The sequence below is a fragment of the Chiloscyllium punctatum genome, chromosome 12 (assembly GCF_047496795.1).
Source record: "Chiloscyllium punctatum isolate Juve2018m chromosome 12, sChiPun1.3, whole genome shotgun sequence".
NCBI lineage: Eukaryota > Metazoa > Chordata > Chondrichthyes > Orectolobiformes > Hemiscylliidae > Chiloscyllium > Chiloscyllium punctatum.
In genome coordinates, this window is record NC_092750.1 from 10,561,287 (window position 1) to 10,584,771 (window position 23,485).

Sequence of the window (23,485 nt, forward strand, 5' to 3'; positions counted from 1 at the left end):
AGGAGTCGATGTCGTGAGGAGATTTGGAACAAAAACGCAGGGCAAATCCCAAGTGAATGTGGCGGCGAGCAAAGTGCTGCAGCGTGCCGAGCGGGCTGCAGCTGCCGAAATAGCTCAGTTGGGAGAGCGTTAGACTGAAGATCTAAAGGTCCCCGGTTCAATCCCGGGTTTCGGCAGGTGCAGAGTCGCTCGCGCGCTCCGTCCTTCGTTTAACTGCGACGGAGGCGAGTGAATGAAGGTGAAGCTCTGCACCTGGTCTTGCTGGCGCGAGGGTGGTTTGCATTGCCTCTCACCCTCCTCCTGCAGCCATTCGATGCCTTTTGCTTCCAGTCTCATGGCACATTTCTTCTGATTGGCTGCGTAAGGAGCATTCCAAAACAGTCAAATAATCAAATCGACAAACCCTCAATCCTGCACCAATTCCAATTCTCCGACTCTTCATTGACCAACATCTGCGAACGCACAAAACACTCTTTGAGTCAGCGACGCGTCCATGCTGGCCTTTGCACTCTCTCTCTCTCTATCAAACACTCCCTCGCTCGTAAGCTTGCTGACGGCCAGCTGTTCCAGCTTGCAAAAACCGGTGATCCCTGATCGCAATGGAAAAGTTGCAGGAGAGACGCTGACATGCGCATGGCCGCCTGACTTTAGGTTGATTTGAGCGTTCCAGAGGCGCGCCTTGGGAAATCGCTTTGGACTGTTCCTTGTTTTCGACACAAGCGGTCACTTCAGAAGTGATTGTGCAGAATGACGATGGAAAAGTATTCACAAACAGAGTCGGTGGTGTAAACAGGCAGTGACTTACATGCCGCTTTGGAGATGGTTGCGGAGAACTTGGGAATCCTCAAGCCTGCAGAGTAAGAACTGATGGTTTTCACAGTGGACGGACTGAAGCCGGAGCAGAGGCGATGAGTTCAAATTGTTCCGGTGCGTCGGCTCGCTCGCAAAGCAGCTTAGACCGATACTGACCGTTTGCAGACGGATGGCATCACGTGCAGCAGTTCGAGAGCTAGAGGAGAGATGGGGTGAAGCTGGCGAGAGATGTTGACGGTGAACGGAGCACGACGTGGAACTTGTCGAGGACTGGAGGGACCAGTTCCTGGTTGTGCATTCGACGAGCGAGTCGACCAGAGCCAAGCTGTCAACTTCAGAAATGATTGTGCAGAATCAACGACAGTGTCGATATAGACGGCATAAAGAGGCAGCGGCTGAAGCCAACTGTCCGGCGAGAAAACAGGCTGGGAAATTTTGCCGGAAGGAGTCGATGTCGTGAGGAGATTTGGAACAAAAACGCAGGGCAAATCCCAAGTGAATGTGGCAGCGAGCAAAGTGCTGCAGCGTGCCGAGCTGGCTGCTGCTGCCGAAATAGCTCAGTTGGGAGAGCGTTAGACTGAAGATCTAAAGGTCCCCGGTTCAATCCCGGGTTTCGGCAGGTGCAGAGTCGCTCGCGCGCTCCGTCCTTCGTTTAACTGCGACGGAGGCGAGTGAATGAAGGTGAAGCTCTGCACCTGGTCTTGCTGGCGCGAGGGTGGTTTGCATTGCCTCTCACCCTCCTCCTGCAGCCATTCGATGCCTTTTGCTTCCAGTCTCATGGCACATTTCTTCTGATTGGCTGCGTAAGGAGCATTCCAAAACAGTCAAATAATCAAATCGACAAACCCTCAATCCTGCACCAATTCCAATTCTCCGACTCTTCATTGACCAACATCTGCGAACGCACAAAACACTCTTTGAGTCAGCGACGCGTCCATGCTGGCCTTTGCACTCTCTCTCTCTCTATCAAACACTCCCTCGCTCGTAAGCTTGCTGACGGCCAGCTGTTCCAGCTTGCAAAAACCGGTGATCCCTGATCGCAATGGAAAAGTTGCAGGAGAGACGCTGACATGCGCATGGCCGCCTGACTTTAGGTTGATTTGAGCGTTCCAGAGGCGCGCCTTGGGAAATCGCTTTGGACTGTTCCTTGTTTTCGACACAAGCTGTCACTTCAGAAGTGATTGTGCAGAATGACGATGGAAAAGTATTCACAAACAGAGTCGGTGGTGTAAACAGGCAGTGACTTACATGCCGCTTTGGAGATGGTTGCGGAGAACTTGGGAATCCTCAAGCCTGCAGAGTAAGAACTGATGGTTTTCACAGTGGACGGACTGAAGCCGGAGCAGAGGCGATGAGTTCAAATTGTTCCGGTGCGTCGGCTCGCTCGCAAAGCAGCTTAGACCGATACTGACCGTTTGCAGACGGATGGCATCACGTGCAGCAGTTCGAGAGCTAGAGGAGAGATGGGGTGAAGCTGGCGAGAGATGTTGACGGTGAACGGAGCACGACGTGGAACTTGTCGAGGACTGGAGGGACCAGTTCCTGGTTGTGCATTCGACGAGCGAGTCGACCAGAGCCAAGCTGTCAACTTCAGAAATGATTGTGCAGAATCAACGACAGTGTCGATATAGACGGCATAAAGAGGCAGCGGCTGAAGCCAACTGTCCGGCGAGAAAACAGGCTGGGAAATTTTGCCGGAAGGAGTCGATGTCGTGAGGAGATTTGGAACAAAAACGCAGGGCAAATCCCAAGTGAATGTGGCGGCGAGCAAAGTGCTGCAGCGTGCCGAGCGGGCTGCAGCTGCCGAAATAGCTCAGTTGGGAGAGCGTTAGACTGAAGATCTAAAGGTCCCCGGTTCAATCCCGGGTTTCGGCAGGTGCAGAGTCGCTCGCGCGCTCCGTCCTTCGTTTAACTGCGACGGAGGCGAGTGAATGAAGGTGAAGCTCTGCACCTGGTCTTGCTGGCGCGAGGGTGGTTTGCATTGCCTCTCACCCTCCTCCTGCAGCCATTCGATGCCTTTTGCTTCCAGTCTCATGGCACATTTCTTCTGATTGGCTGCGTAAGGAGCATTCCAAAACAGTCAAATAATCAAATCGACAAACCCTCAATCCTGCACCAATTCCAATTCTCCGACTCTTCATTGACCAACATCTGCGAACGCACAAAACACTCTTTGAGTCAGCGACGCGTCCATGCTGGCCTTTGCACTCTCTCTCTCTCTATCAAACACTCCCTCGCTCGTAAGCTTGCTGACGGCCAGCTGTTCCAGCTTGCAAAAACCGGTGATCCCTGATCGCAATGGAAAAGTTGCAGGAGAGACGCTGACATGCGCATGGCCGCCTGACTTTAGGTTGATTTGAGCGTTCCAGAGGCGCGCCTTGGGAAATCGCTTTGGACTGTTCCTTGTTTTCGACACAAGCGGTCACTTCAGAAGTGATTGTGCAGAATGACGATGGAAAAGTATTCACAAACAGAGTCGGTGGTGTAAACAGGCAGTGACTTACATGCCGCTTTGGAGATGGTTGCGGAGAACTTGGGAATCCTCAAGCCTGCAGAGTAAGAACTGATGGTTTTCACAGTGGACGGACTGAAGCCGGAGCAGAGGCGATGAGTTCAAATTGTTCCGGTGCGTCGGCTCGCTCGCAAAGCAGCTTAGACCGATACTGACCGTTTGCAGACGGATGGCATCACGTGCAGCAGTTCGAGAGCTAGAGGAGAGATGGGGTGAAGCTGGCGAGAGATGTTGACGGTGAACGGAGCACGACGTGGAACTTGTCGAGGACTGGAGTGACCAGTTCCTGGTTGTGCATTCGACGAGCGAGTCGACCAGAGCCAAGCTGTCAACTTCAGAAATGATTGTGCAGAATCAACGACAGTGTCGATATAGACGGCATAAAGAGGCAGCGGCTGAAGCCAACTATCCGGCGAGAAAACAGGCTGGGAAATTTTGCCGGAAGGAGTCGATGTCGTGAGGAGATTTGGAACAAAAACGCAGGGCAAATCCCAAGTGAATGTGGCAGCGAGCAAAGTGCTGCAGCGTGCCGAGCTGGCTGCAGCTGCCGAAATAGCTCAGTTGGGAGAGCGTTAGACTGAAGATCTAAAGGTCCCCGGTTCAATCCCGGGTTTTGGCAGGTGCAGAGTCGCTCGCGCGCTCCGTCCTTCGTTTAACTGCGACGGAGGCGAGTGAATGAAGGTGAAGCTCTGCACCTGGTCTTGCTGGCGCGAGGGTGGTTTGCATTGCCTCTCACCCTCCTCCTGCAGCCATTCGATGCCTTTTGCTTCCAGTCTCATGGCACATTTCTTCTGATTGGCTGCGTAAGGAGCATTCCAAAACAGTCAAATAATCAAATCGACAAACCCTCAATCCTGCACCAATTCCAATTCTCCGACTCTTCATTGACCAACATCTGCGAACGCACAAAACACTCTTTGAGTCAGCGACGCGTCCATGCTGGCCTTTGCACTCTCTCTCTCTCTATCAAACACTCCCTCGCTCGTAAGCTTGCTGACGGCCAGCTGTTCCAGCTTGCAAAAACCGGTGATCCCTGATCGCAATGGAAAAGTTGCAGGAGAGACGCTGACATGCGCATGGCCGCCTGACTTTAGGTTGATTTGAGCGTTCCAGAGGCGCGCCTTGGGAAATCGCTTTGGACTGTTCCTTGTTTTCGACACAAGCGGTCACTTCAGAAGTGATTGTGCAGAATGACGATGGAAAAGTATTCACAAACAGAGTCGGTGGTGTAAACAGGCAGTGACTTACATGCCGCTTTGGAGATGGTTGCGGAGAACTTGGGAATCCTCAAGCCTGCAGAGTAAGAACTGATGGTTTTCACAGTGGACGGACTGAAGCCGGAGCAGAGGCGATGAGTTCAAATTGTTCCGGTGCGTCGGCTCGCTCGCAAAGCAGCTTAGACCGATACTGACCGTTTGCAGACGGATGGCATCACGTGCAGCAGTTCGAGAGCTAGAGGAGAGATGGGGTGAAGCTGGCGAGAGATGTTGACGGTGAACGGAGCACGACGTGGAACTTGTCGAGGACTGGAGGGACCAGTTCCTGGTTGTGCATTCGACGAGCGAGTCGACCAGAGCCAAGCTGTCAACTTCAGAAATGATTGTGCAGAATCAACGACAGTGTCGATATAGACGGCATAAAGAGGCAGCGGCTGAAGCCAACTGTCCGGCGAGAAAACAGGCTGGGAAATTTTGCCGGAAGGAGTCGATGTCGTGAGGAGATTTGGAACAAAAACGCAGGGCAAATCCCAAGTGAATGTGGCAGCGAGCAAAGTGCTGCAGCGTGCCGAGCTGGCTGCAGCTGCCGAAATAGCTCAGTTGGGAGAGCGTTAGACTGAAGATCTAAAGGTCCCCGGTTCAATCCCGGGTTTCGGCAGGTGCAGAGTCGCTCGCGCGCTCCGTCCTTCGTTTAACTGCGACGGAGGCGAGTGAATGAAGGTGAAGCTCTGCACCTGGTCTTGCTGGCGCGAGGGTGGTTTGCATTGCCTCTCACCCTCCTCCTGCAGCCATTCGATGCCTTTTGCTTCCAGTCTCATGGCACATTTCTTCTGATTGGCTGCGTAAGGAGCATTCCAAAACAGTCAAATAATCAAATCGACAAACCCTCAATCCTGCACCAATTCCAATTCTCCGACTCTTCATTGACCAACATCTGCGAACGCACAAAACACTCTTTGAGTCAGCGACGCGTCCATGCTGGCCTTTGCACTCTCTCTCTCTCTATCAAACACTCCCTCGCTCGTAAGCTTGCTGACGGCCAGCTGTTCCAGCTTGCAAAAACCGGTGATCCCTGATCGCAATGGAAAAGTTGCAGGAGAGACGCTGACATGCGCATGGCCGCCTGACTTTAGGTTGATTTGAGCGTTCCAGAGGCGCGCCTTGGGAAATCGCTTTGGACTGTTCCTTGTTTTCGACACAAGCGGTCACTTCAGAAGTGATTGTGCAGAATGACGATGGAAAAGTATTCACAAACAGAGTCGGTGGTGTAAACAGGCAGTGACTTACATGCCGCTTTGGAGATGGTTGCGGAGAACTTGGGAATCCTCAAGCCTGCAGAGTAAGAACTGATGGTTTTCACAGTGGACGGACTGAAGCCGGAGCAGAGGCGATGAGTTCAAATTGTTCCGGTGCGTCGGCTCGCTCGCAAAGCAGCTTAGACCGATACTGACCGTTTGCAGACGGATGGCATCACGTGCAGCAGTTCGAGAGCTAGAGGAGAGATGGGGTGAAGCTGGCGAGAGATGTTGACGGTGAACGGAGCACGACGTGGAACTTGTCGAGGACTGGAGTGACCAGTTCCTGGTTGTGCATTCGACGAGCGAGTCGACCAGAGCCAAGCTGTCAACTTCAGAAATGATTGTGCAGAATCAACGACAGTGTCGATATAGACGGCATAAAGAGGCAGCGGCTGAAGCCAACTGTCCGGCGAGAAAACAGGCTGGGAAATTTTGCCGGAAGGAGTCGATGTCGTGAGGAGATTTGGAACAAAAACGCAGGGCAAATCCCAAGTGAATGTGGCAGCGAGCAAAGTGCTGCAGCGTGCCGAGCTGGCTGCAGCTGCCGAAATAGCTCAGTTGGGAGAGCGTTAGACTGAAGATCTAAAGGTCCCCGGTTCAATCCCGGGTTTCGGCAGGTGCAGAGTCGCTCGCGCGCTCCGTCCTTCGTTTAACTGCGACGGAGGCGAGTGAATGAAGGTGAAGCTCTGCACCTGGTCTTGCTGGCGCGAGGGTGGTTTGCATTGCCTCTCACCCTCCTCCTGCAGCCATTCGATGCCTTTTGCTTCCAGTCTCATGGCACATTTCTTCTGATTGGCTGCGTAAGGAGCATTCCAAAACAGTCAAATAATCAAATCGACAAACCCTCAATCCTGCACCAATTCCAATTCTCCGACTCTTCATTGACCAACATCTGCGAACGCACAAAACACTCTTTGAGTCAGCGACGCGTCCATGCTGGCCTTTGCACTCTCTCTCTCTCTATCAAACACTCCCTCGCTCGTAAGCTTGCTGACGGCCAGCTGTTCCAGCTTGCAAAAACCGGTGATCCCTGATCGCAATGGAAAAGTTGCAGGAGAGACGCTGACATGCGCATGGCCGCCTGACTTTAGGTTGATTTGAGCGTTCCAGAGGCGCGCCTTGGGAAATCGCTTTGGACTGTTCCTTGTTTTCGACACAAGCGGTCACTTCAGAAGTGATTGTGCAGAATGACGATGGAAAAGTATTCACAAACAGAGTCGGTGGTGTAAACAGGCAGTGACTTACATGCCGCTTTGGAGATGGTTGCGGAGAACTTGGGAATCCTCAAGCCTGCAGAGTAAGAACTGATGGTTTTCACAGTGGACGGACTGAAGCCGGAGCAGAGGCGATGAGTTCAAATTGTTCCGGTGCGTCGGCTCGCTCGCAAAGCAGCTTAGACCGATACTGACCGTTTGCAGACGGATGGCATCACGTGCAGCAGTTCGAGAGCTAGAGGAGAGATGGGGTGAAGCTGGCGAGAGATGTTGACGGTGAACGGAGCACGACGTGGAACTTGTCGAGGACTGGAGGGACCAGTTCCTGGTTGTGCATTCGACGAGCGAGTCGACCAGAGCCAAGCTGTCAACTTCAGAAATGATTGTGCAGAATCAACGACAGTGTCGATATAGACGGCATAAAGAGGCAGCGGCTGAAGCCAACTGTCCGGCGAGAAAACAGGCTGGGAAATTTTGCCGGAAGGAGTCGATGTCGTGAGGAGATTTGGAACAAAAACGCAGGGCAAATCCCAAGTGAATGTGGCGGCGAGCAAAGTGCTGCAGCGTGCCGAGCGGGCTGCAGCTGCCGAAATAGCTCAGTTGGGAGAGCGTTAGACTAAAGATCTAAAGGTCCCCGGTTCAATCCCGGGTTTCGGCAGGTGCAGAGTCGCTCGCGCGCTCCGTCCTTCGTTTAACTGCGACGGAGGCGAGTGAATGAAGGTGAAGCTCTGCACCTGGTCTTGCTGGCGCGAGGGTGGTTTGCATTGCCTCTCACCCTCCTCCTGCAGCCATTCGATGCCTTTTGCTTCCAGTCTCATGGCACATTTCTTCTGATTGGCTGCGTAAGGAGCATTCCAAAACAGTCAAATAATCAAATCGACAAACCCTCAATCCTGCACCAATTCCAATTCTCCGACTCTTCATTGACCAACATCTGCGAACGCACAAAACACTCTTTGAGTCAGCGACGCGTCCATGCTGGCCTTTGCACTCTCTCTCTCTCTATCAAACACTCCCTCGCTCGTAAGCTTGCTGACGGCCAGCTGTTCCAGCTTGCAAAAACCGGTGATCCCTGATCGCAATGGAAAAGTTGCAGGAGAGACGCTGACATGCGCATGGCCGCCTGACTTTAGGTTGATTTGAGCGTTCCAGAGGCGCGCCTTGGGAAATCGCTTTGGACTGTTCCTTGTTTTCGACACAAGCGGTCACTTCAGAAGTGATTGTGCAGAATGACGATGGAAAAGTATTCACAAACAGAGTCGGTGGTGTAAACAGGCAGTGACTTACATGCCGCTTTGGAGATGGTTGCGGAGAACTTGGGAATCCTCAAGCCTGCAGAGTAAGAACTGATGGTTTTCACAGTGGACGGACTGAAGCCGGAGCAGAGGCGATGAGTTCAAATTGTTCCGGTGCGTCGGCTCGCTCGCAAAGCAGCTTAGACCGATACTGACCGTTTGCAGACGGATGGCATCACGTGCAGCAGTTCGAGAGCTAGAGGAGAGATGGGGTGAAGCTGGCGAGAGATGTTGACGGTGAACGGAGCACGACGTGGAACTTGTCGAGGACTGGAGGGACCAGTTCCTGGTTGTGCATTCGACGAGCGAGTCGACCAGAGCCAAGCTGTCAACTTCAGAAATGATTGTGCAGAATCAACGACAGTGTCGATATAGACGGCATAAAGAGGCAGCGGCTGAAGCCAACTGTCCGGCGAGAAAACAGGCTGGGAAATTTTGCCGGAAGGAGTCGATGTCGTGAGGAGATTTGGAACAAAAACGCAGGGCAAATCCCAAGTGAATGTGGCAGCGAGCAAAGTGCTGCAGCGTGCCGAGCTGGCTGCAGCTGCCGAAATAGCTCAGTTGGGAGAGCGTTAGACTGAAGATCTAAAGGTCCCCGGTTCAATCCCGGGTTTCGGCAGGTGCAGAGTCGCTCGCGCGCTCCGTCCTTCGTTTAACTGCGACGGAGGCGAGTGAATGAAGGTGAAGCTCTGCACCTGGTCTTGCTGGCGCGAGGGTGGTTTGCATTGCCTCTCACCCTCCTCCTGCAGCCATTCGATGCCTTTTGCTTCCAGTCTCATGGCACATTTCTTCTGATTGGCTGCGTAAGGAGCATTCCAAAACAGTCAAATAATCAAATCGACAAACCCTCAATCCTGCACCAATTCCAATTCTCCGACTCTTCATTGACCAACATCTGCGAACGCACAAAACACTCTTTGAGTCAGCGACGCGTCCATGCTGGCCTTTGCACTCTCTCTCTCTCTATCAAACACTCCCTCGCTCGTAAGCTTGCTGACGGCCAGCTGTTCCAGCTTGCAAAAACCGGTGATCCCTGATCGCAATGGAAAAGTTGCAGGAGAGACGCTGACATGCGCATGGCCGCCTGACTTTAGGTTGATTTGAGCGTTCCAGAGGCGCGCCTTGGGAAATCGCTTTGGACTGTTCCTTGTTTTCGACACAAGCGGTCACTTCAGAAGTGATTGTGCAGAATGACGATGGAAAAGTATTCACAAACAGAGTCGGTGGTGTAAACAGGCAGTGACTTACATGCCGCTTTGGAGATGGTTGCGGAGAACTTGGGAATCCTCAAGCCTGCAGAGTAAGAACTGATGGTTTTCACAGTGGACGGACTGAAGCCGGAGCAGAGGCGATGAGTTCAAATTGTTCCGGTGCGTCGGCTCGCTCGCAAAGCAGCTTAGACCGATACTGACCGTTTGCAGACGGATGGCATCACGTGCAGCAGTTCGAGAGCTAGAGGAGAGATGGGGTGAAGCTGGCGAGAGATGTTGACGGTGAACGGAGCACGACGTGGAACTTGTCGAGGACTGGAGTGACCAGTTCCTGGTTGTGCATTCGACGAGCGAGTCGACCAGAGCCAAGCTGTCAACTTCAGAAATGATTGTGCAGAATCAACGACAGTGTCGATATAGACGGCATAAAGAGGCAGCGGCTGAAGCCAACTGTCCGGCGAGAAAACAGGCTGGGAAATTTTGCCGGAAGGAGTCGATGTCGTGAGGAGATTTGGAACAAAAACGCAGGGCAAATCCCAAGTGAATGTGGCAGCGAGCAAAGTGCTGCAGCGTGCCGAGCTGGCTGCAGCTGCCGAAATAGCTCAGTTGGGAGAGCGTTAGACTGAAGATCTAAAGGTCCCCGGTTCAATCCCGGGTTTCGGCAGGTGCAGAGTCGCTCGCGCGCTCCGTCCTTCGTTTAACTGCGACGGAGGCGAGTGAATGAAGGTGAAGCTCTGCACCTGGTCTTGCTGGCGCGAGGGTGGTTTGCATTGCCTCTCACCCTCCTCCTGCAGCCATTCGATGCCTTTTGCTTCCAGTCTCATGGCACATTTCTTCTGATTGGCTGCGTAAGGAGCATTCCAAAACAGTCAAATAATCAAATCGACAAACCCTCAATCCTGCACCAATTCCAATTCTCCGACTCTTCATTGACCAACATCTGCGAACGCACAAAACACTCTTTGAGTCAGCGACGCGTCCATGCTGGCCTTTGCACTCTCTCTCTCTCTATCAAACACTCCCTCGCTCGTAAGCTTGCTGACGGCCAGCTGTTCCAGCTTGCAAAAACCGGTGATCCCTGATCGCAATGGAAAAGTTGCAGGAGAGACGCTGACATGCGCATGGCCGCCTGACTTTAGGTTGATTTGAGCGTTCCAGAGGCGCGCCTTGGGAAATCGCTTTGGACTGTTCCTTGTTTTCGACACAAGCGGTCACTTCAGAAGTGATTGTGCAGAATGACGATGGAAAAGTATTCACAAACAGAGTCGGTGGTGTAAACAGGCAGTGACTTACATGCCGCTTTGGAGATGGTTGCGGAGAACTTGGGAATCCTCAAGCCTGCAGAGTAAGAACTGATGGTTTTCACAGTGGACGGACTGAAGCCGGAGCAGAGGCGATGAGTTCAAATTGTTCCGGTGCGTCGGCTCGCTCGCAAAGCAGCTTAGACCGATACTGACCGTTTGCAGACGGATGGCATCACGTGCAGCAGTTCGAGAGCTAGAGGAGAGATGGGGTGAAGCTGGCGAGAGATGTTGACGGTGAACGGAGCACGACGTGGAACTTGTCGAGGACTGGAGGGACCAGTTCCTGGTTGTGCATTCGACGAGCGAGTCGACCAGAGCCAAGCTGTCAACTTCAGAAATGATTGTGCAGAATCAACGACAGTGTCGATATAGACGGCATAAAGAGGCAGCGGCTGAAGCCAACTGTCCGGCGAGAAAACAGGCTGGGAAATTTTGCCGGAAGGAGTCGATGTCGTGAGGAGATTTGGAACAAAAACGCAGGGCAAATCCCAAGTGAATGTGGCGGCGAGCAAAGTGCTGCAGCGTGCCGAGCGGGCTGCAGCTGCCGAAATAGCTCAGTTGGGAGAGCGTTAGACTAAAGATCTAAAGGTCCCCGGTTCAATCCCGGGTTTCGGCAGGTGCAGAGTCGCTCGCGCGCTCCGTCCTTCGTTTAACTGCGACGGAGGCGAGTGAATGAAGGTGAAGCTCTGCACCTGGTCTTGCTGGCGCGAGGGTGGTTTGCATTGCCTCTCACCCTCCTCCTGCAGCCATTCGATGCCTTTTGCTTCCAGTCTCATGGCACATTTCTTCTGATTGGCTGCGTAAGGAGCATTCCAAAACAGTCAAATAATCAAATCGACAAACCCTCAATCCTGCACCAATTCCAATTCTCCGACTCTTCATTGACCAACATCTGCGAACGCACAAAACACTCTTTGAGTCAGCGACGCGTCCATGCTGGCCTTTGCACTCTCTCTCTCTCTATCAAACACTCCCTCGCTCGTAAGCTTGCTGACGGCCAGCTGTTCCAGCTTGCAAAAACCGGTGATCCCTGATCGCAATGGAAAAGTTGCAGGAGAGACGCTGACATGCGCATGGCCGCCTGACTTTAGGTTGATTTGAGCGTTCCAGAGGCGCGCCTTGGGAAATCGCTTTGGACTGTTCCTTGTTTTCGACACAAGCGGTCACTTCAGAAGTGATTGTGCAGAATGACGATGGAAAAGTATTCACAAACAGAGTCGGTGGTGTAAACAGGCAGTGACTTACATGCCGCTTTGGAGATGGTTGCGGAGAACTTGGGAATCCTCAAGCCTGCAGAGTAAGAACTGATGGTTTTCACAGTGGACGGACTGAAGCCGGAGCAGAGGCGATGAGTTCAAATTGTTCCGGTGCGTCGGCTCGCTCGCAAAGCAGCTTAGACCGATACTGACCGTTTGCAGACGGATGGCATCACGTGCAGCAGTTCGAGAGCTAGAGGAGAGATGGGGTGAAGCTGGCGAGAGATGTTGACGGTGAACGGAGCACGACGTGGAACTTGTCGAGGACTGGAGTGACCAGTTCCTGGTTGTGCATTCGACGAGCGAGTCGACCAGAGCCAAGCTGTCAACTTCAGAAATGATTGTGCAGAATCAACGACAGTGTCGATATAGACGGCATAAAGAGGCAGCGGCTGAAGCCAACTATCCGGCGAGAAAACAGGCTGGGAAATTTTGCCGGAAGGAGTCGATGTCGTGAGGAGATTTGGAACAAAAACGCAGGGCAAATCCCAAGTGAATGTGGCAGCGAGCAAAGTGCTGCAGCGTGCCGAGCTGGCTGCAGCTGCCGAAATAGCTCAGTTGGGAGAGCGTTAGACTGAAGATCTAAAGGTCCCCGGTTCAATCCCGGGTTTCGGCAGGTGCAGAGTCGCTCGCGCGCTCCGTCCTTCGTTTAACTGCGACGGAGGCGAGTGAATGAAGGTGAAGCTCTGCACCTGGTCTTGCTGGCGCGAGGGTGGTTTGCATTGCCACTCACCCTCCTCCTGCAGCCATTCGATGCCTTTTGCTTCCAGTCTCATGGCACATTTCTTCTGATTGGCTGCGTAAGGAGCATTCCAAAACAGTCAAATAATCAAATCGACAAACCCTCAATCCTGCACCAATTCCAATTCTCCGACTCTTCATTGACCAACATCTGCGAACGCACAAAACACTCTTTGAGTCAGCGACGCGTCCATGCTGGCCTTTGCACTCTCTCTCTCTCTATCAAACACTCCCTCGCTCGTAAGCTTGCTGACGGCCAGCTGTTCCAGCTTGCAAAAACCGGTGATCCCTGATCGCAATGGAAAAGTTGCAGGAGAGACGCTGACATGCGCATGGCCGCCTGACTTTAGGTTGATTTGAGCGTTCCAGAGGCGCGCCTTGGGAAATCGCTTTGGACTGTTCCTTGTTTTCGACACAAGCGGTCACTTCAGAAGTGATTGTGCAGAATGACGATGGAAAAGTATTCACAAACAGAGTCGGTGGTGTAAACAGGCAGTGACTTACATGCCGCTTTGGAGATGGTTGCGGAGAACTTGGGAATCCTCAAGCCTGCAGAGTAAGAACTGATGGTTTTCACAGTGGACGGACTGAAGCCGGAGCAGAGGCGATGAGTTCAAATTGTTCCGGTGCGTCGGCTCGCTCGCAAAGCAGCTTAGACCGATACTGACCGTTTGCAGACGGATGGCATCACGTGCAGCAGTTCGAGAGCTAGAGGAGAGATGGGGTGAAGCTGGCGAGAGATGTTGACGGTGAACGGAGCACGACGTGGAACTTGTCGAGGACTGGAGGGACCAGTTCCTGGTTGTGCATTCGACGAGCGAGTCGACCAGAGCCAAGCTGTCAACTTCAGAAATGATTGTGCAGAATCAACGACAGTGTCGATATAGACGGCATAAAGAGGCAGCGGCTGAAGCCAACTGTCCGGCGAGAAAACAGGCTGGGAAATTTTGCCGGAAGGAGTCGATGTCGTGAGGAGATTTGGAACAAAAACGCAGGGCAAATCCCAAGTGAATGTGGCAGCGAGCAAAGTGCTGCAGCGTGCCGAGCTGGCTGCAGCTGCCGAAATAGCTCAGTTGGGAGAGCGTTAGACTGAAGATCTAAAGGTCCCCGGTTCAATCCCGGGTTTCGGCAGGTGCAGAGTCGCTCGCGCGCTCCGTCCTTCGTTTAACTGCGACGGAGGCGAGTGAATGAAGGTGAAGCTCTGCACCTGGTCTTGCTGGCGCGAGGGTGGTTTGCATTGCCTCTCACCCTCCTCCTGCAGCCATTCGATGCCTTTTGCTTCCAGTCTCATGGCACATTTCTTCTGATTGGCTGCGTAAGGAGCATTCCAAAACAGTCAAATAATCAAATCGACAAACCCTCAATCCTGCACCAATTCCAATTCTCCGACTCTTCATTGACCAACATCTGCGAACGCACAAAACACTCTTTGAGTCAGCGACGCGTCCATGCTGGCCTTTGCACTCTCTCTCTCTCTATCAAACACTCCCTCGCTCGTAAGCTTGCTGACGGCCAGCTGTTCCAGCTTGCAAAAACCGGTGATCCCTGATCGCAATGGAAAAGTTGCAGGAGAGACGCTGACATGCGCATGGCCGCCTGACTTTAGGTTGATTTGAGCGTTCCAGAGGCGCGCCTTGGGAAATCGCTTTGGACTGTTCCTTGTTTTCGACACAAGCGGTCACTTCAGAAGTGATTGTGCAGAATGACGATGGAAAAGTATTCACAAACAGAGTCGGTGGTGTAAACAGGCAGTGACTTACATGCCGCTTTGGAGATGGTTGCGGAGAACTTGGGAATCCTCAAGCCTGCAGAGTAAGAACTGATGGTTTTCACAGTGGACGGACTGAAGCCGGAGCAGAGGCGATGAGTTCAAATTGTTCCGGTGCGTCGGCTCGCTCGCAAAGCAGCTTAGACCGATACTGACCGTTTGCAGACGGATGGCATCACGTGCAGCAGTTCGAGAGCTAGAGGAGAGATGGGGTGAAGCTGGCGAGAGATGTTGACGGTGAACGGAGCACGACGTGGAACTTGTCGAGGACTGGAGTGACCAGTTCCTGGTTGTGCATTCGACGAGCGAGTCGACCAGAGCCAAGCTGTCAACTTCAGAAATGATTGTGCAGAATCAACGACAGTGTCGATATAGACGGCATAAAGAGGCAGCGGCTGAAGCCAACTGTCCGGCGAGAAAACAGGCTGGGAAATTTTGCCGGAAGGAGTCGATGTCGTGAGGAGATTTGGAACAAAAACGCAGGGCAAATCCCAAGTGAATGTGGCAGCGAGCAAAGTGCTGCAGCGTGCCGAGCTGGCTGCAGCTGCCGAAATAGCTCAGTTGGGAGAGCGTTAGACTGAAGATCTAAAGGTCCCCGGTTCAATCCCGGGTTTCGGCAGGTGCAGAGTCGCTCGCGCGCTCCGTCCTTCGTTTAACTGCGACGGAGGCGAGTGAATGAAGGTGAAGCTCTGCACCTGGTCTTGCTGGCGCGAGGGTGGTTTGCATTGCCTCTCACCCTCCTCCTGCAGCCATTCGATGCCTTTTGCTTCCAGTCTCATGGCACATTTCTTCTGATTGGCTGCGTAAGGAGCATTCCAAAACAGTCAAATAATCAAATCGACAAACCCTCAATCCTGCACCAATTCCAATTCTCCGACTCTTCATTGACCAACATCTGCGAACGCACAAAACACTCTTTGAGTCAGCGACGCGTCCATGCTGGCCTTTGCACTCTCTCTCTCTCTATCAAACACTCCCTCGCTCGTAAGCTTGCTGACGGCCAGCTGTTCCAGCTTGCAAAAACCGGTGATCCCTGATCGCAATGGAAAAGTTGCAGGAGAGACGCTGACATGCGCATGGCCGCCTGACTTTAGGTTGATTTGAGCGTTCCAGAGGCGCGCCTTGGGAAATCGCTTTGGACTGTTCCTTGTTTTCGACACAAGCGGTCACTTCAGAAGTGATTGTGCAGAATGACGATGGAAAAGTATTCACAAACAGAGTCGGTGGTGTAAACAGGCAGTGACTTACATGCCGCTTTGGAGATGGTTGCGGAGAACTTGGGAATCCTCAAGCCTGCAGAGTAAGAACTGATGGTTTTCACAGTGGACGGACTGAAGCCGGAGCAGAGGCGATGAGTTCAAATTGTTCCGGTGCGTCGGCTCGCTCGCAAAGCAGCTTAGACCGATACTGACCGTTTGCAGACGGATGGCATCACGTGCAGCAGTTCGAGAGCTAGAGGAGAGATGGGGTGAAGCTGGCGAGAGATGTTGACGGTGAACGGAGCACGACGTGGAACTTGTCGAGGACTGGAGGGACCAGTTCCTGGTTGTGCATTCGACGAGCGAGTCGACCAGAGCCAAGCTGTCAACTTCAGAAATGATTGTGCAGAATCAACGACAGTGTCGATATAGACGGCATAAAGAGGCAGCGGCTGAAGCCAACTGTCCGGCGAGAAAACAGGCTGGGAAATTTTGCCGGAAGGAGTCGATGTCGTGAGGAGATTTGGAACAAAAACGCAGGGCAAATCCCAAGTGAATGTGGCGGCGAGCAAAGTGCTGCAGCGTGCCGAGCGGGCTGCAGCTGCCGAAATAGCTCAGTTGGGAGAGCGTTAGACTAAAGATCTAAAGGTCCCCGGTTCAATCCCGGGTTTCGGCAGGTGCAGAGTCGCTCGCGCGCTCCGTCCTTCGTTTAACTGCGACGGAGGCGAGTGAATGAAGGTGAAGCTCTGCACCTGGTCTTGCTGGCGCGAGGGTGGTTTGCATTGCCTCTCACCCTCCTCCTGCAGCCATTCGATGCCTTTTGCTTCCAGTCTCATGGCACATTTCTTCTGATTGGCTGCGTAAGGAGCATTCCAAAACAGTCAAATAATCAAATCGACAAACCCTCAATCCTGCACCAATTCCAATTCTCCGACTCTTCATTGACCAACATCTGCGAACGCACAAAACACTCTTTGAGTCAGCGACGCGTCCATGCTGGCCTTTGCACTCTCTCTCTCTCTATCAAACACTCCCTCGCTCGTAAGCTTGCTGACGGCCAGCTGTTCCAGCTTGCAAAAACCGGTGATCCCTGATCGCAATGGAAAAGTTGCAGGAGAGACGCTGACATGCGCATGGCCGCCTGACTTTAGGTTGATTTGAGCGTTCCAGAGGCGCGCCTTGGGAAATCGCTTTGGACTGTTCCTTGTTTTCGACACAAGCGGTCACTTCAGAAGTGATTGTGCAGAATGACGATGGAAAAGTATTCACAAACAGAGTCGGTGGTGTAAACAGGCAGTGACTTACATGCCGCTTTGGAGATGGTTGCGGAGAACTTGGGAATCCTCAAGCCTGCAGAGTAAGAACTGATGGTTTTCACAGTGGACGGACTGAAGCCGGAGCAGAGGCGATGAGTTCAAATTGTTCCGGTGCGTCGGCTCGCTCGCAAAGCAGCTTAGACCGATACTGACCGTTTGCAGACGGATGGCATCACGTGCAGCAGTTCGAGAGCTAGAGGAGAGATGGGGTGAAGCTGGCGAGAGATGTTGACGGTGAACGGAGCACGACGTGGAACTTGTCGAGGACTGGAGTGACCAGTTCCTGGTTGTGCATTCGACGAGCGAGTCGACCAGAGCCAAGCTGTCAACTTCAGAAATGATTGTGCAGAATCAACGACAGTGTCGATATAGACGGCATAAAGAGGCAGCGGCTGAAGCCAACTATCCGGCGAGAAAACAGGCTGGGAAATTTTGCCGGAAGGAGTCGATGTCGTGAGGAGATTTGGAACAAAAACGCAGGGCAAATCCCAAGTGAATGTGGCAGCGAGCAAAGTGCTGCAGCGTGCCGAGCTGGCTGCAGCTGCCGAAATAGCTCAGTTGGGAGAGCGTTAGACTGAAGATCTAAAGGTCCCCGGTTCAATCCCGGGTTTCGGCAGGTGCAGAGTCGCTCGCGCGCTCCGTCCTTCGTTTAACTGCGACGGAGGCGAGTGAATGAAGGTGAAGCTCTGCACCTGGTCTTGCTGGCGCGAGGGTGGTTTGCATTGCCTCTCACCCTCCTCCTGCAGCCATTCGATGCCTTTTGCTTCCAGTCTCATGGCACATTTCTTCTGATTGGCTGCGTAAGGAGCATTCCAAAACAGTCAAATAATCAAATCGACAAACCCTCAATCCTGCACCAATTCCAATTCTCCGACTCTTCATTGACCAACATCTGCGAACGCACAAAACACTCTTTGAGTCAGCGACGCGTCCATGCTGGCCTTTGCACTCTCTCTCTCTCTATCAAACACTCCCTCGCTCGTAAGCTTGCTGACGGCCAGCTGTTCCAGCTTGCAAAAACCGGTGATCCCTGATCGCAATGGAAAAGTTGCAGGAGAGACGCTGACATGCGCATGGCCGCCTGACTTTAGGTTGATTTGAGCGTTCCAGAGGCGCGCCTTGGGAAATCGCTTTGGACTGTTCCTTGTTTTCGACACAAGCGGTCACTTCAGAAGTGATTGTGCAGAATGACGATGGAAAAGTATTCACAAACAGAGTCGGTGGTGTAAACAGGCAGTGACTTACATGCCGCTTTGGAGATGGTTGCGGAGAACTTGGGAATCCTCAAGCCTGCAGAGTAAGAACTGATGGTTTTCACAGTGGACGGACTGAAGCCGGAGCAGAGGCGATGAGTTCAAATTGTTCCGGTGCGTCGGCTCGCTCGCAAAGCAGCTTAGACCGATACTGACCGTTTGCAGACGGATGGCATCACGTGCAGCAGTTCGAGAGCTAGAGGAGAGATGGGGTGAAGCTGGCGAGAGATGTTGACGGTGAACGGAGCACGACGTGGAACTTGTCGAGGACTGGAGTGACCAGTTCCTGGTTGTGCATTCGACGAGCGAGTCGACCAGAGCCAAGCTGTCAACTTCAGAAATGATTGTGCAGAATCAACGACAGTGTCGATATAGACGGCATAAAGAGGCAGCGGCTGAAGCCAACTATCCGGCGAGAAAACAGGCTGGGAAATTTTGCCGGAAGGAGTCGATGTCGTGAGGAGATTTGGAACAAAAACGCAGGGCAAATCCCAAGTGAATGTGGCAGCGAGCAAAGTGCTGCAGCGTGCCGAGCTGGCTGCAGCTGCCGAAATAGCTCAGTTGGGAGAGCGTTAGACTGAAGATCTAAAGGTCCCCGGTTCAATCCCGGGTTTCGGCAGGTGCAGAGTCGCTCGCGCGCTCCGTCCTTCGTTTAACTGCGACGGAGGCGAGTGAATGAAGGTGAAGCTCTGCACCTGGTCTTGCTGGCGCGAGGGTGGTTTGCATTGCCACTCACCCTCCTCCTGCAGCCATTCGATGCCTTTTGCTTCCAGTCTCATGGCACATTTCTTCTGATTGGCTGCGTAAGGAGCATTCCAAAACAGTCAAATAATCAAATCGACAAACCCTCAATCCTGCACCAATTCCAATTCTCCGACTCTTCATTGACCAACATCTGCGAACGCACAAAACACTCTTTGAGTCAGCGACGCGTCCATGCTGGCCTTTGCACTCTCTCTCTCTCTATCAAACACTCCCTCGCTCGTAAGCTTGCTGACGGCCAGCTGTTCCAGCTTGCAAAAACCGGTGATCCCTGATCGCAATGGAAAAGTTGCAGGAGAGACGCTGACATGCGCATGGCCGCCTGACTTTAGGTTGATTTGAGCGTTCCAGAGGCGCGCCTTGGGAAATCGCTTTGGACTGTTCCTTGTTTTCGACACAAGCGGTCACTTCAGAAGTGATTGTGCAGAATGACGATGGAAAAGTATTCACAAACAGAGTCGGTGGTGTAAACAGGCAGTGACTTACATGCCGCTTTGGAGATGGTTGCGGAGAACTTGGGAATCCTCAAGCCTGCAGAGTAAGAACTGATGGTTTTCACAGTGGACGGACTGAAGCCGGAGCAGAGGCGATGAGTTCAAATTGTTCCGGTGCGTCGGCTCGCTCGCAAAGCAGCTTAGACCGATACTGACCGTTTGCAGACGGATGGCATCACGTGCAGCAGTTCGAGAGCTAGAGGAGAGATGGGGTGAAGCTGGCGAGAGATGTTGACGGTGAACGGAGCACGACGTGGAACTTGTCGAGGACTGGAGGGACCAGTTCCTGGTTGTGCATTCGACGAGCGAGTCGACCAGAGCCAAGCTGTCAACTTCAGAAATGATTGTGCAGAATCAACGACAGTGTCGATATAGACGGCATAAAGAGGCAGCGGCTGAAGCCAACTGTCCGGCGAGAAAACAGGCTGGGAAATTTTGCCGGAAGGAGTCGATGTCGTGAGGAGATTTGGAACAAAAACGCAGGGCAAATCCCAAGTGAATGTGGCAGCGAGCAAAGTGCTGCAGCGTGCCGAGCTGGCTGCAGCTGCCGAAATAGCTCAGTTGGGAGAGCGTTAGACTGAAGATCTAAAGGTCCCCGGTTCAATCCCGGGTTTCGGCAGGTGCAGAGTCGCTCGCGCGCTCCGTCCTTCGTTTAACTGCGACGGAGGCGAGTGAATGAAGGTGAAGCTCTGCACCTGGTCTTGCTGGCGCGAGGGTGGTTTGCATTGCCTCTCACCCTCCTCCTGCAGCCATTCGATGCCTTTTGCTTCCAGTCTCATGGCACATTTCTTCTGATTGGCTGCGTAAGGAGCATTCCAAAACAGTCAAATAATCAAATCGACAAACCCTCAATCCTGCACCAATTCCAATTCTCCGACTCTTCATTGACCAACATCTGCGAACGCACAAAACACTCTTTGAGTCAGCGACGCGTCCATGCTGGCCTTTGCACTCTCTCTCTCTCTATCAAACACTCCCTCGCTCGTAAGCTTGCTGACGGCCAGCTGTTCCAGCTTGCAAAAACCGGTGATCCCTGATCGCAATGGAAAAGTTGCAGGAGAGACGCTGACATGCGCATGGCCGCCTGACTTTAGGTTGATTTGAGCGTTCCAGAGGCGCGCCTTGGGAAATCGCTTTGGACTGTTCCTTGTTTTCGACACAAGCGGTCACTTCAGAAGTGATTGTGCAGAATGACGATGGAAAAGTATTCACAAACAGAGTCGGTGGTGTAAACAGGCAGTGACTTACATGCCGCTTTGGAGATGGTTGCGGAGAACTTGGGAATCCTCAAGCCTGCAGAGTAAGAACTGATGGTTTTCACAGTGGACGGACTGAAGCCGGAGCAGAGGCGATGAGTTCAAATTGTTCCGGTGCGTCGGCTCGCTCGCAAAGCAGCTTAGACCGATACTGACCGTTTGCAGACGGATGGCATCACGTGCAGCAGTTCGAGAGCTAGAGGAGAGATGGGGTGAAGCTGGCGAGAGATGTTGACGGTGAACGGAGCACGACGTGGAACTTGTCGAGGACTGGAGGGACCAGTTCCTGGTTGTGCATTCGACGAGCGAGTCGACCAGAGCCAAGCTGTCAACTTCAGAAATGATTGTGCAGAATCAACGACAGTGTCGATATAGACGGCATAAAGAGGCAGCGGCTGAAGCCAACTGTCCGGCGAGAAAACAGGCTGGGAAATTTTGCCGGAAGGAGTCGATGTCGTGAGGAGATTTGGAACAAAAACGCAGGGCAAATCCCAAGTGAATGTGGCGGCGAGCAAAGTGCTGCAGCGTGCCGAGCGGGCTGCAGCTGCCGAAATAGCTCAGTTGGGAGAGCGTTAGACTGAAGATCTAAAGGTCCCCGGTTCAATCCCGGGTTTCGGCAGGTGCAGAGTCGCTCGCGCGCTCCGTCCTTCGTTTAACTGCGACGGAGGCGAGTGAATGAAGGTGAAGCTCTGCACCTGGTCTTGCTGGCGCGAGGGTGGTTTGCATTGCCTCTCACCCTCCTCCTGCAGCCATTCGATGCCTTTTGCTTCCAGTCTCATGGCACATTTCTTCTGATTGGCTGCGTAAGGAGCATTCCAAAACAGTCAAATAATCAAATCGACAAACCCTCAATCCTGCACCAATTCCAATTCTCCGACTCTTCATTGACCAACATCTGCGAACGCACAAAACACTCTTTGAGTCAGCGACGCGTCCATGCTGGCCTTTGCACTCTCTCTCTCTCTATCAAACACTCCCTCGCTCGTAAGCTTGCTGACGGCCAGCTGTTCCAGCTTGCAAAAACCGGTGATCCCTGATCGCAATGGAAAAGTTGCAGGAGAGACGCTGACATGCGCATGGCCGCCTGACTTTAGGTTGATTTGAGCGTTCCAGAGGCGCGCCTTGGGAAATCGCTTTGGACTGTTCCTTGTTTTCGACACAAGCGGTCACTTCAGAAGTGATTGTGCAGAATGACGATGGAAAAGTATTCACAAACAGAGTCGGTGGTGTAAACAGGCAGTGACTTACATGCCGCTTTGGAGATGGTTGCGGAGAACTTGGGAATCCTCAAGCCTGCAGAGTAAGAACTGATGGTTTTCACAGTGGACGGACTGAAGCCGGAGCAGAGGCGATGAGTTCAAATTGTTCCGGTGCGTCGGCTCGCTCGCAAAGCAGCTTAGACCGATACTGACCGTTTGCAGACGGATGGCATCACGTGCAGCAGTTCGAGAGCTAGAGGAGAGATGGGGTGAAGCTGGCGAGAGATGTTGACGGTGAACGGAGCACGACGTGGAACTTGTCGAGGACTGGAGTGACCAGTTCCTGGTTGTGCATTCGACGAGCGAGTCGACCAGAGCCAAGCTGTCAACTTCAGAAATGATTGTGCAGAATCAACGACAGTGTCGATATAGACGGCATAAAGAGGCAGCGGCTGAAGCCAACTATCCGGCGAGAAAACAGGCTGGGAAATTTTGCCGGAAGGAGTCGATGTCGTGAGGAGATTTGGAACAAAAACGCAGGGCAAATCCCAAGTGAATGTGGCAGCGAGCAAAGTGCTGCAGCGTGCCGAGCTGGCTGCAGCTGCCGAAATAGCTCAGTTGGGAGAGCGTTAGACTGAAGATCTAAAGGTCCCCGGTTCAATCCCGGGTTTCGGCAGGTGCAGAGTCGCTCGCGCGCTCCGTCCTTCGTTTAACTGCGACGGAGGCGAGTGAATGAAGGTGAAGCTCTGCACCTGGTCTTGCTGGCGCGAGGGTGGTTTGCATTGCCTCTCACCCTCCTCCTGCAGCCATTCGATGCCTTTTGCTTCCAGTCTCATGGCACATTTCTTCTGATTGGCTGCGTAAGGAGCATTCCAAAACAGTCAAATAATCAAATCGACAAACCCTCAATCCTGCACCAATTCCAATTCTCCGACTCTTCATTGACCAACATCTGCGAACGCACAAAACACTCTTTGAGTCAGCGACGCGTCCATGCTGGCCTTTGCACTCTCTCTCTCTCTATCAAACACTCCCTCGCTCGTAAGCTTGCTGACGGCCAGCTGTTCCAGCTTGCAAAAACCGGTGATCCCTGATCGCAATGGAAAAGTTGCAGGAGAGACGCTGACATGCGCATGGCCGCCTGACTTTAGGTTGATTTGAGCGTTCCAGAGGCGCGCCTTGGGAAATCGCTTTGGACTGTACCTTGTTTTCGACACAAGCGGTCACTTCAGAAGTGATTGTGCAGAATGACGATGGAAAAGTATTCACAAACAGAGTCGGTGGTGTAAACAGGCAGTGACTTACATGCCGCTTTGGAGATGGTTGCGGAGAACTTGGGAATCCTCAAGCCTGCAGAGTAAGAACTGATGGTTTTCA

General features: G+C 52.8%; 19 non-coding genes across 19 annotated transcripts; all 19 read left to right on the plus strand.

The window, feature by feature from the left end:
- The first annotated feature begins 103 nt into the window (after positions 1-103).
- On the plus strand, positions 104-176 carry trnaf-gaa (transfer RNA phenylalanine (anticodon GAA)). The gene has a single exon. It is a non-coding gene; the product is annotated as a tRNA-Phe (tRNA).
- A 1,183-nt stretch (positions 177-1,359) lies between these two features.
- Positions 1,360-1,432, plus strand: trnaf-gaa (transfer RNA phenylalanine (anticodon GAA)). The gene has a single exon. It is a non-coding gene; the product is annotated as a tRNA-Phe (tRNA).
- Positions 1,433-2,615: 1,183 nt separating this feature from the next.
- On the plus strand, positions 2,616-2,688 carry trnaf-gaa (transfer RNA phenylalanine (anticodon GAA)). Its single transcript has one exon. It is a non-coding gene; the product is annotated as a tRNA-Phe (tRNA).
- Positions 2,689-3,871: 1,183 nt separating this feature from the next.
- On the plus strand, positions 3,872-3,944 carry trnaf-gaa (transfer RNA phenylalanine (anticodon GAA)). Its single transcript has one exon. It is a non-coding gene; the product is annotated as a tRNA-Phe (tRNA).
- Positions 3,945-5,127: 1,183 nt separating this feature from the next.
- On the plus strand, positions 5,128-5,200 carry trnaf-gaa (transfer RNA phenylalanine (anticodon GAA)). The gene has a single exon. It is a non-coding gene; the product is annotated as a tRNA-Phe (tRNA).
- A 1,183-nt stretch (positions 5,201-6,383) lies between these two features.
- Positions 6,384-6,456, plus strand: trnaf-gaa (transfer RNA phenylalanine (anticodon GAA)). The gene has a single exon. It is a non-coding gene; the product is annotated as a tRNA-Phe (tRNA).
- A 1,183-nt stretch (positions 6,457-7,639) lies between these two features.
- On the plus strand, positions 7,640-7,712 carry trnaf-aaa (transfer RNA phenylalanine (anticodon AAA)). The gene has a single exon. It is a non-coding gene; the product is annotated as a tRNA-Phe (tRNA).
- Positions 7,713-8,895: 1,183 nt separating this feature from the next.
- trnaf-gaa (transfer RNA phenylalanine (anticodon GAA)) lies at positions 8,896-8,968 on the plus strand. The gene has a single exon. It is a non-coding gene; the product is annotated as a tRNA-Phe (tRNA).
- A 1,183-nt stretch (positions 8,969-10,151) lies between these two features.
- Positions 10,152-10,224, plus strand: trnaf-gaa (transfer RNA phenylalanine (anticodon GAA)). The gene has a single exon. It is a non-coding gene; the product is annotated as a tRNA-Phe (tRNA).
- Positions 10,225-11,407: 1,183 nt separating this feature from the next.
- trnaf-aaa (transfer RNA phenylalanine (anticodon AAA)) lies at positions 11,408-11,480 on the plus strand. The gene has a single exon. It is a non-coding gene; the product is annotated as a tRNA-Phe (tRNA).
- A 1,183-nt stretch (positions 11,481-12,663) lies between these two features.
- trnaf-gaa (transfer RNA phenylalanine (anticodon GAA)) lies at positions 12,664-12,736 on the plus strand. Its single transcript has one exon. It is a non-coding gene; the product is annotated as a tRNA-Phe (tRNA).
- Positions 12,737-13,919: 1,183 nt separating this feature from the next.
- trnaf-gaa (transfer RNA phenylalanine (anticodon GAA)) lies at positions 13,920-13,992 on the plus strand. The gene has a single exon. It is a non-coding gene; the product is annotated as a tRNA-Phe (tRNA).
- A 1,183-nt stretch (positions 13,993-15,175) lies between these two features.
- Positions 15,176-15,248, plus strand: trnaf-gaa (transfer RNA phenylalanine (anticodon GAA)). The gene has a single exon. It is a non-coding gene; the product is annotated as a tRNA-Phe (tRNA).
- A 1,183-nt stretch (positions 15,249-16,431) lies between these two features.
- trnaf-aaa (transfer RNA phenylalanine (anticodon AAA)) lies at positions 16,432-16,504 on the plus strand. The gene has a single exon. It is a non-coding gene; the product is annotated as a tRNA-Phe (tRNA).
- A 1,183-nt stretch (positions 16,505-17,687) lies between these two features.
- On the plus strand, positions 17,688-17,760 carry trnaf-gaa (transfer RNA phenylalanine (anticodon GAA)). The gene has a single exon. It is a non-coding gene; the product is annotated as a tRNA-Phe (tRNA).
- Positions 17,761-18,943: 1,183 nt separating this feature from the next.
- Positions 18,944-19,016, plus strand: trnaf-gaa (transfer RNA phenylalanine (anticodon GAA)). The gene has a single exon. It is a non-coding gene; the product is annotated as a tRNA-Phe (tRNA).
- A 1,183-nt stretch (positions 19,017-20,199) lies between these two features.
- On the plus strand, positions 20,200-20,272 carry trnaf-gaa (transfer RNA phenylalanine (anticodon GAA)). The gene has a single exon. It is a non-coding gene; the product is annotated as a tRNA-Phe (tRNA).
- Positions 20,273-21,455: 1,183 nt separating this feature from the next.
- On the plus strand, positions 21,456-21,528 carry trnaf-gaa (transfer RNA phenylalanine (anticodon GAA)). Its single transcript has one exon. It is a non-coding gene; the product is annotated as a tRNA-Phe (tRNA).
- A 1,183-nt stretch (positions 21,529-22,711) lies between these two features.
- Positions 22,712-22,784, plus strand: trnaf-gaa (transfer RNA phenylalanine (anticodon GAA)). The gene has a single exon. It is a non-coding gene; the product is annotated as a tRNA-Phe (tRNA).
- Positions 22,785-23,485: the final 701 nt, after the last annotated feature.